Consider the following 12,192-nt stretch of genomic DNA (forward strand, 5'->3'; position numbering starts at 1 on the left):
TGGTTTCTTTTTTCTTGTAGTGTACCATTCAATGTGCTTCGCTCTCCCTATTGACATGATATGGTTAAGGCTATTAATGAAGCCCCAAAAGGATACAAGAGCACCAACTATGAGAAAGATGGAACAATGTTATTAGAAAGAGAAAAAACAAAGGTTCAAAGAGCTTTGACATGTTTTACAAATGAGTAGGTGGATTGAGGGGTATCCATTGTATCAGATGGGTGGACAAACGTTAGAAACCAACATTTGATAAATGTTCTCGGTGTTTCTGCTAGTGGTGCAGTGTTTATTGCATGTCATGACTCCTCCATCAGTGCAACTTCCCAGAACATTGCAGATCTCCTATTGCAATCAATCAAAGATGTTGGTCCTAATGATGTGGTTCAAGTGATCATTGATAATGCAGCAATTTGTAATGAAGCAGGAAAAATTATTGAGCGTACTCATCCACACATCTTTTGGTCTGGGTACTTGGTGCACACATTGAACCTTTTGATGCATGATATTGTGAAGCATAAAGAATGTGGATAGATTAATGAGCTTTACAAGAGAGGAAAGAAACTCATTAAATTTATCACAGGGCATACAAGGGTAAACTACTTTTATGGTACTTACTCCAAGTTGTAGTTTCCTAAACTTGCAAAAACAAGATTTGCAAGTTATTACCTCACCTTTAGGCAGCTACTGAAGGTGAGACAAGCTTTAACTAATAGGTGACCTCTAAATCATGGGAGGACATTAACACTAATAGAGATGGTGCTAATGTACCCAAGGAAACTATTCTTGTAGTTACTTTTGGTCACAGATTAAATATATTTTGCAATTCACCAAACCAATTTATTACATGATCAAGTTTGCAGATTCAGATCACCAATCACTGGGGAGGTGTATGAGCAAATGGATAGAATGTTGGGGCATATTAAAGACTTTATTGAGCCTAGAGATATCCAATGTTCCACCAAGATTCCGAGACGTGGGGACGAGGGAGCGAGGATACGCAAGAGCGGCCTATGCAAAAGCTCCCTATCAAGTTTTAGGAAACGTGGGGGGACGCCGAGGTCTTAAAAACATATAAATATAAAATATATGATATATCATTGAAATTTTAATATCTATAATGTAACCGTCTTTATCATTATATAATATATAACACTTACATCATGAAGGATAAATGATAAATCGATGAATCATATAACTAAAACAAATTAAAACAAAAAGCATGATATCATATAATCATACATCATACATGTAAGTTTGTAACTGTACAATGTAACTACTAACAATGTACAATGAAAATAAATGTTTAAAGTTTTAAAGTTTAAACCATATCAAAGTTCCAACTATGAATACTGAATATTGAAATAAAAGTCAAGTTTGATACATCAAGAGTCAAATTTTTATAGAGTCAAGAATCAAGTCTAATATATCAATATCAAGATTAAAAATAAACTGAAGTCTACAATTGAAGTCTGAAATTGAAAAGAAAATAAGTTAATAACATAAGAACATATCAAATTATAAATGAACATAATTGCTCAAGGTAATGCCCCACTAGTCTCTGCATCCAGCTGCTCCATGAATAAATCAGGATCAACCATGTCACCACCTCAATCAGAATCACTTTCATTCTCAAACATGCTAAGTGGCACACCAACCAACCCCATCTCATCAAGTCTCTACTCCATATCTACCTGTGCATCATCCTTGGGATCAACACCCTATCGTGTTGTTGGGCCCTTCAAATACTCAGGTTTCTTCCTATGCTCAAGACGTAGGGCATTGTGCACAACAACTAACTTCTCAGCTCTTTTAGAGGTAAAAATGTTCCTCTTGATAGAGTGGATGAAGCTATATGTGGACCAAATCCTCTCTGTTGCAGAGGAACTAGCAATCTGAGACAACAAATGCATAGCTAGATGTTTGAGCTCTGGAGCACCATCCCCATGCATCCTCCACCAACCAATCAAGCCATCTTGGGCTAGATCTATACAATCTACCTAAGCACCACGTGTGTTGAAGGGGCCACTAAGAGATGCAAATTGAACAAACTTTCTTCGAAATTTTACCCCCTCCCCCTCATTGTACACCTTTGCAATTGCATCTAGGAAGCCATTCTTTACCTCATGATCATTAATAGGAGGCACTCTTCTAGGCCTTTCAACATACCATTTTGGGTTTAATGCATATGCTGCCATGTGCAAAGGTGTGTTCATGTGATCCCACCTACACTGAATGATGGGTCGAATCTAGGATGTATATAACTCTAATGAGGGCTCCCTTTGCTAAATGGCTGCTTTCACATGACCCAACATGCTATCAAAGGCCTCGTAGATTTCTCCAAGACTAGGATCATCTGAATCGGTGTAACAAATGACCTGCACAATACAGCGCAAGAATGACACCAAGTAAGAACAATCTGCCCACCAATCGTTGTCCAACACCTGAAGCCTGACCTTCTTCCCCGAGTTTGTCTTTGATTCTGACCACCTTCCCCACTCTGAACTCACAACCAAGGATTGTAGTGGTGCTTGTACCTCTAGCATCCTCTCCAATAAGAGAAAATAGCTAGCATATTTAGTATCAGTGGGCTTGAGGAATTCCTTCTTCATGTGAGCCCTGTACATGGCCAAGGAGGAGTGGTGGTTACAGATAAACATCTGCACATCTCTAACAGCTGTCACCAAGTCTAATACCCACTGAATTTTGCCAATGTCTTTCAGTGCATTATTGAGTGTATGCATACAACAAGGAGTCCAAAAAAATATGTTGATACCTACTTTGAATCAATAACCCAATTGATCTACAAACTATTGTTGCATTTTGACAACTTGAACCACACGATGAGCCCCAACATCCTCTATAGCTTCTTGAAGAAGCTCAAATTGGAAAGATGCATCCTTGCGCTTTCCAGAACAATCAACATCTTTAAGAAAGAATGGACGTTTTGCAAATGTCACTATGATGTTGAGTAGTGCCTGTTTTGTTTTCAAATGTCAGTCCATCCATCCATAACAATAAAGCAACCAAACCTCAACCATGTTTGTCTCATTCTCTCTTTTTGCACATTAATTTTGGACACTTGTCTATCTAAAATTGTTTTTTTTAGCTTATGTTCTTCGGGTGGTACATATGAAGGCCCTATTCTTGCAATTGCTTGGACCATTTCCTTGTAATAAGGAGAATGAACAACATGGAAGAGAATTCCATTGGCAAAAATAAATTTGCCAATTGCATCATCTGTTCATCTCGATCTAGAACATTGTACATCCTAGACACTATAGCACCCATTGCACAAGAATGAGATGCACCAGTAGAACCCTTCGTTTTCTTTGATGAAGCACTGGATGGAGGCATATTTGTGCATGGATCAACATTTTTGCTAGAAAACAATCCTTTTCCATTGGCTGCCCTTTCTAGCCTCCAAAGTTGCTCTCTTTGACCTGGATTCAGGTTCTTTGAGGGACACATATTGATTCCTTTACTTGTAATAGCCAAAATATGTTGCTTCACCCTAGTATAGTTGCTAACAAAGTGATGCCCACAAATATTGCAGACCCAATCATGTGAGGCACCACCAACTTTTGGATTTTTTTTTTCGGAAGTCTGGTTACATAGATTAGAAGCAGTTTTAGAGGATTAAATGTCCCCTTTGCAAATTTTGCCACAACTCTTGGCGAGCCTTCAGAATCTACACCATGCAAAGGCCTATTCTGATTTCCTGCCCTCCTGTGGCTACTTTGAATTTATTGTTGTGCATCATGTGACCCACTACCACTATAGCTGCTGTCACTGTTCCCACTGTTCTCAGAATAACTCTGGCTCATAGTTGTAACTTGTAGGATGGTACCTGCAACAAGGGTTTACCATTTTAACTATTCAATTTTGAATTTTAAATTGTTTTAAAAAAATTTAAACAATAAAATTAAAAACTTATAAATATTAAATTTTATTTTTAATAAAACGTTTATGCATACTGATACACATTTAAAAAATAAAAATAAATAAATAAATAAATAAATTAAAAAAAATTACATAGCGTTACTTACACGGTGAAAATTAAAAAATTAAAATTAAAAAAAATTACACAATCTTACTTACTGTGATTCGTGGATGGGCTAAGAGCAGTAGCGGCCGCGACAACACTGAGAAAAGGTCGATCCTGATGGGCAAAGGTCAACTGAGTGATGGGTAGCAATAGAGTTTCACTGATAGTAGAGGTCCATGGATGGGATGAGAGCAGTGGCGGCCGTGACAACATTGAGCAGAGGTCGATCAAGATGGGTAGAGGTCGACTAAGTGATGGGCAGTGACACAGTTTCATTACGACAAAGGTTCACTGAGTCGATGGTGGCAAGGGGTCGATGGGTGATGGCGCAACAATTCACCGAAGAGGACTGAGTGATGGTCAATGGCAACAGAGGTTGACCAACTGTTAGTAGAGTTCACGAGTTGATGGGCGTCGGGTGATGGCGCAACGGTTCTTCCAACTCCAAGTTGCAACGATATGAAACAATGAATTATGAACAATGAAATTAAACTTTAAACACAACTTGGCATTCATAAAAATTAGGATTTTAATTTTTTTTGTTTCATTAAAAAAATTTGTGATTTTTGCCTAAGGAAACGAACCCACACGACTCCACCCGACCCCTTTTGCCTAGGAAATGACCCATTTTGAGGATTCAACCCCAAAAAATCGAGGAAATGACCCCTTCCAAGTTTCTGTGCGTACCTTGCTTTTTGGGAGCGTGGGGAAATGACCCCAAGTCCCAAGTGCGCGAGGGAGCTAGGAATCTCGATCCCTAGGTGGGGGGATGCAACCCTATTGAACACTACAAATACATTAATCAAGAGGAAATCCCTAGGTGCTGCTTGTGCGATGACCCTCATAGTGAATTAGCTCATTTGAAGAATTTTGGTACACGAGAAGGTGAAGGTCCCTGCAATTTTGAAAGTTTAAATTTGGTCAAGGACATGGATTTCATTTGCAATCTCCAACAAAAGTATAATACAGTAACATATGAGCAAATGAGGTAAATTAAAGAGAAAAGTATAGAGACTGTTAGGATTGCAAGGATGAATACGTTAGATTCTATGGATGAAAAATGCTAAGAATGAGAAATGACAAAAGAAGATCAATCAATACCAGAGAAAAAATCAACTCCGAAGATCTTCACAAAGCTATGGGTTTGAAAAACACTTGGTACAAGGAAATATAATAAATAAGCAAGTTGGTCATCTGATTGGTGCGATGCAGCAATTTCATTAGAAAGTCCCATGGTGATCAAGGATGTGGAACTAAATGTTCACGTCATGAATGTGTTTTCAAAAGTTACTATCTTGGTTCCTTTGTTATTAATAATCAATATCCCATCTTATAAAGAAAAGATAAAGAATTTTTAAAATTTTGAAGAAGCTAATAAGGATTCCCCAATTGTTTTACAAGCCACACATCAAGGGAGGATAAATGGAAGCCATTCACTGTCTTATATCACCTTGACATGAAATCATCTTCTCGTACATAACTACATGATAGATTCAGGGGCCTCAACAAATGTCACATCATTGAAGGTCATGGATCACTTACGCTAGAAGGCTACTAGCTGAATAGAAATGAATGAGGTATGGATTCACAAGAAATAAAGGTTTATGGTTTGATTGAGGATTTGAAAATTAGTCTAGCAGAGTATCTGGACATCTTAGTGTTGATGGATGCCATGGTTATAAATGTGTTGGATGCTTGGGTATGCTTATATTAAGAAAATGGTCCGCTAGCTTAGCAGGTGGCATTTAGATGGATTTTTTTCTGCTGCCATCCCCACATGTGAAGGAACTTTCATAACCCTTCATAGGGAGTTAGTATTGAGGTACCATGCTGAAGATTTTAACGACTCTGAACAAGTTAGTATTTAACAATGACGTGTTTCGTAGTTTTTCCATCTTGGCAAACTCAGCATTGCTTGCTGAGGAAATTGTCCCAAGTAAACAAAGTGGTGTTTGGAAGATGTAGTTCGATGGAGCTCAATATAGAAGGGTGGTGGAGCTAAGATTGTATTCACATCTCCTGAGGGAGATGTCATGTATTTTTTTCATACAGGCTTGAATTTGATTGCACGAATAACATTGCAGAATAGTAGATTTTATGCTCAGGTACAAAGTTGTCTCAATATATGGGTATAAACACCTATAGATAATAGGTGCAATGTTGCACGAAGCGGGGATGGTTTTTGGAAGTGAAGCATCATTTTCCAAAACTCCTCAGAAGCAAAGTGCCTCAGAAGCGTCTATTATATATATTAAAAAAACATCCAGAGTGCCAAATTAGTCACAGAATATATCAAAGAATGCATATTGTACACAAATCAAGATAGAAATGGCATCCATAGTACATTAATGATTAATTATTTGAGCATCAACCATCTAGAATCTAAATTCCTCTCCTCTTGTCTAGCTTGTCTAGCCTTTTCCTCTACTTCGATTCTCTAGGTATATTAGTCAATATTGCCTAATTTTCATCAAGTTTCCTAATCCAAGCCTTATGATATGGTGGAAAAAGTTTAACATGCTTGATTTGTTGGACATTGGATAAACCAATGCTCTCGTTGTGTTTCACGACATGGACTAACCACCTCTCGTGGATCCTTATCTCTGGCGATGTGATTGTTGACTAACACCTGCGGGATTTGGTTTAACAACAATCATGATTCCCAACAAATGGTATCAGAGCGTAGGTCACGAGTTCCATACACACCCAACTTATGTTAGGGGAGGGAGGGGGGCGGGGCAGATTGTTGAACATTGGATAAACCAACACTCCCCACGTGTTTCGCGACATGGACTAACCGCCTCCCATGGATCCTTATCTTTGTTGATATGATCATTGACTAACACCTGCGCGTTTTGGTTTAATGACAATCATGATTCCCAAAATGATCAATAATTTTGACTTGAGTGAAGGGTACATTTTTTCTAAGGCCATGAGAAAGGAGTTCAACAATCAACACCACCAACATTGTGGTACATATAAGGCTTGGTGCTCTTAATTACATGCCAATCACATACCCTCATACATGATATAATCTAATGAAATGCTACAATCCCATTGATCCTAAAATCTTGAAAACTATTAAGTCTACTGAATTTTGAATGGGATATAAAATTCTATTTTCTCCATATGAAGTCCGATGAGGTTGGAACCACTCTCAAACATCTTGATTCATTTCTTAGAAATGTTAGAAATTTAAGTATACTTTAAGAATTTAACATGACCATTAGGGAACATCTAGGAAGTCTAGGGAATATCAAGGGAGAACCTTGGGATTGTTCAGCAAGCATGATTCCTAACATAGTGGTTCGAAAATTCAAAACAAAAAATACCCCTTGAAACCATGCGAGCGGTTTCCAAAACTGTGGCGTAACTATGGTTCGAGTCTATGGAACCTTGCCAAAACCGCGGTTTCGGCTTTGCGGAACCTTGGTTCAGAACCGTCATGGTTCTGAATGTCCAAGAACCACGAATTTTAGGTGGAACCTATGAAGCACGACCCTTATAAGACCCACGAGTACCTGCGGGTCTTGACTCTTGACGAGTCTAATAGCGAGACGGGTCACTTGCATAGAACCCGTGGTTCTTACCCGTACTCGTGAAGACCCACATTAAACTCGTCTACCGACATTCAACTCACATTGAACCCGCATAAGACTCGTGAAGATCCTTAAAATTGTTTTTTTCTTTCTTTTATTTTTTGGAGACCATGTGGAGGGAAAGGGAAAATGGAGGGAAGAAAATGTTGTCAAGTCTTATACGAGTCGTTCTCGAATTTTATATGGGTCACCGAGTTAATAACCAGATGAGTCTTATACGAGTACGAGTTGTGCAACATTGGGCGGAACTACGGTTCCTCCTGCAGATCTGCAAGGGATGTGAATCCACCCTCAGAACCGAGGGAGGGGGGATGGTTCTATTAGAATATATTAGAATATTCCTATTTAGCATTTAATGCTCATTCCTTTTAGCTGTTGCTATTTATATTCTTTTAGCAGTTTCTTTGATGAAACTGAGTGTTTCTATATTCTACATAGAAACCTGATGTTTCTATTATTGTAAATATCTTTGTATTATGGTTGAGCTGTTTGCTCATTCGAAATTAATTCATTCAACATTCTTTTATGGTATTAGAGCAAGGTTAAGAGATTTCTTGAACAGTAATTCTCTCTGCATTGTAATCTCTTGAGTCCTTTCTAAGGTCGAGCCCTCTGTAAGCCAGGCAGCCTTCACTGAGTCTTAGCCTCGGCTTTGCTCGCTGTGATAAAAGCTTACAGTCGTCCATCTCGATACAGAAATGGATTCTTCCCTTGCATGATCTTTTTATTAAGGAAATAACTTTGTGGCGGTGACTGTTTTCGTGGGAGCGGAATTTTTTTTGGCTGACCAGTTTGCTTGGAATCGTGAATCCGGCTATCTTCTTCTTCGCCTGGCGGCTACTCGACCACAACGTGGAATTCCTCAGCAATCGTGATCCAGGTGTTTTCTCTCAAAACTCATTTGTTTTTTTTGAAAGTCGGAGTCGTGGGTTGAAAATTCGATCTGCAGGCAAAATCGTGGTTTTAGTCTCAATTGCTGTCAAACCCGTGGATATCTGTGGATACGCGTGCAATTTGAAACTTGTGGATAGATATTTGACACCTGTGGATATATATTTCAGATCTGTGGATACATATTTGAAAACCGTGGTCAATATATACATTTTGAAACCCGTGGATTTATACCTCAGACCCGTGGATACATTTTTGAAACCCGTGGTTCATTCTGTGGATAAATATTTGAAACACGTTGTTCATATATACATTTGAAACCCGTGATATATATTTCAGACCCGTGGATGCAAATTTCAAACCCGTGTTTATTTTCAAACGCGTATATGCCTGAGACGTGACGTGAAATATATATACGTATATACCTGAGACGTATATACCTGAGACGTATATATCCGTGGTGTTTGCCGGCATACCTGAGACGTGACGTGAAGCTCTGATAGCTCACGTAGGCCAATTTGTGTAGATCTTCGTATTTGTTTAAGATCTTCGTATCTGTTTTGTGGACCAATTTCATACCTGAGACGTATATATTCGTGGTGTCTGCCGGCAGTGTAAACGTGAAGCTGAGACAGCACATGTGGGTCCATCTTTCAATATTTATATTTGCTGTATTTGTGGTTCTGGTTGACGGCAGTGTTACCAATCAGCAGAATTTTTTTCTCTTGGGATCCTGACAGTCTTCATTACAAACTCAGACCTGTGACATCTGTTTATTGCATCAGTATACACTTGTGGTAGACCTGCATTCTCTTGTGGGAAACTGTATTCTCAGAACTGTATTCTGTGCTAGCAGTATTACTATTGTTTTAGATTGAAGAGATATTTTTGCTGGGTACAAATTTTTTTTAGCAGGACAAAGTCTGTTCTTTAATTTACATCAGGATAAACAAGCAGCTACATTGTTCTTGTGTGTCAGACTTCTGTATTTTTCTTTGGGAAAATGGCCACACTTACCAATCTGATGTTAGAAGGAAATCAACGCTTTAATGGCAGCAACTATAACATTTGGAAACAAAGAATGTTGACCATTTTTGAGTACAGGCGTCTTGATCAACTCATTTTGGGCAAAGAGCTTCGTCCCGGTACAGCCGGGACCGATCAAGATAAATTTGATGATCGAAATCGAGAGGCTGTTATGCTTCTCAAGCTTTCTGTCGCTGATGATCAGTTACCACAGATCCCTTCTGGCAAGACAGCTGCTGAAATCTGGCAACAGTTGAAAGAACTGCATGAGACATCTGATAAAAGCAGAGCTTTTTTTCTCAAAAATCAGTTGTTCTCCATCATGATGGACGAACATATGTCTTTACAGGAACATCTCAACAAAATTAAAGACATTCGAGATCAGCTCGAAGCCATTGGTCGGACCATGGAGGAGGAAGATATGGTAGTCATTACTTTGAAAAGTCTACCGAAATCTTATGAACACTTCATTGAAACGCTCAACATTACCACCACAAATGTTGATCTGAAGTTTCCAGATTTATGTACCAAACTTCTGCAGCAGGATTGGTGGAAACAGCAGTTTGGTAGTAGTGTCTCATCAGTGTCCTCGGAAAATGCATTTTCTGCAAAATATCAGTCCTCTCAGTCCTTTCAGCAGAAAGGCTCCTCTCAGCCTTTTGATCCTGCTCGGAAGAAAAGTGTGCAGTGTAATTACTGTCACAGGTTTGGTCACATGAAGAAAGATTGCCGACAGAGGATTGCTTCTGAACAGAGGAAACAGGGAGGGCCACATCAGACAGCAAATGTTGCAGAACATTCCGAGCAGACAGAGTCTGCCTTTTACGCCTTTATGGCTAAAAGGTCTTCAGATCATGTTCCTTCCTCTGCATGGTACATTGATTCTGGCGCATCACGTCATTTTTCTCACAGGCGTGACTGGTTTATTGACTTCTCACCTTTCAGTGATTCCGTGGTATTTGGCGGAGGTGAAAAGTACACAGTAGCTGGCAGAGGTACAGTTCAAATTCAGTCTGGTGGGCGCACACTTATATTTCTGAATGTATACTATGTTCCTGGTATGGAAATTAATCTGCTATCTGTCAGCCAGATTATGAGGAATTCTCCTCAACTTGATGTAGTGTTCAGTACCCACAAGTGCTCCATTATTGACAGGGAGTCTAGTTTAACAGTTGCTGTTGGCCTAGAAGATCATGGTTTATACAGGCTACTTGACACTGGTGACTCTCCAGAAGTGGCTCTAGCAGCACGTATTTCTCCTATCAGCACTCTATGGCATCAGCGATATGGGCATCTCAATATGCAGTATCTCTCTCAGCTCTCTAGGGAGGGACTTGTGTCTGGATTACCTAATATTCAGACTCATCAGTTGGGGGTATGCAGCGCCTGTCAATCGGGAAAGCAACATCGGTCTTCATTCAAAAATGGAGAATCTTGGCGCGCATCTAAGGTACTTCAGTTACTTCATGCTAATATTTGCGGACTTATGAATACAGCTTCTATCACTGCTTGCAAATACTTTTTACTTATTGTAGATGATTTCAGTAGAAAGATGTGGGTATATTTTTTAAAAAATAAATCTGATGTTCTTAGTACCTTTCAGAAGTTTAAAACTTTAGTGGAGAAAGAATCTGGTTGTAACATAATGACCCTTAGGACAGACAATGGGGGGGAATTTTGTTCTTCAGCGTTTGCCAACTTCTGTGATATCCATGGCATCAAATGCCAATTAACCACTGCTTACACTCCTCAGCAAAACAGTGTTGTCGAGCGTCGCAATCGCACGGTTGTTGAAATGGCTCGTTCCATGCTACAACACAGGAGTGTTCCAAACAAATTCTGGGCTGAAGCAGTATTTACTGCTGTTTATCTTCTTAACAGATCACCCACTCAGGCTGTTACAGGGAAGACTCCTGAAGAGGTTTGGTCTGGCCGAAAGCCTAAGATCAGTCATCTCAAAGTATTTGGCTCAGTTGCATATGTTTGGATTCCAGCTGCTAAGCGATCTAAGTTGGATTCCAAAAGCCAGAAACTCATGATGACAGGGTACAGTGATCATCACAAGGCCTATAGGCTGATAGATATAGCCACTGGTCGTCTTAGCTTCAGTCGGGATGTAGTATTTGATGAAGACAGAGGATTTTTTCAGTCTTTTTCTTCTCAGCAGTGTTCTGAGGATCAGCCTCACAGTGTTCTTCTTCCGGTCGGTCCACCTGATGGGAGGGATGATGTAGCATCAGTATTTGATCATACTCTATCTGAGCTTCCTCCAGAAAATAACCCTTCTCTTGCGGCCCCTATTGCTCTTGAGTCTCCTCCACCTCCTCCTGATATTGGTTCCTCTACTTCTGCTATTACTTCTTCTACTCTTCGACCAAAATGGTGGGCTAAAACCATTGGTGATCTCCGGGATGATGAGCTCCTTGAAGGCAGAACTTCTAGACATAAGAGCAGACAACAGTCTACAGTCAATTTTGCTCTTATGGCTAACCTGCACAGTACTTTTGAGCCTCAAACATATTCAGAGGCTAAGGGTACATCTGAGTGGGAACAGGCTATGGAAGCCGAATTTCAGAGTCTTCAGAAGAATCACACATGGACACTTTCTGATCTTCCTGCAGACAAAAAGCC

The sequence above is a fragment of the Pinus tabuliformis genome, chromosome 3_2, assembly GCF_031772625.1.
Source record: "Pinus tabuliformis cultivar Carrire ecotype Pingquan chromosome 3_2, CPIR1, whole genome shotgun sequence".
NCBI lineage: Eukaryota > Viridiplantae > Streptophyta > Pinopsida > Pinales > Pinaceae > Pinus > Pinus tabuliformis.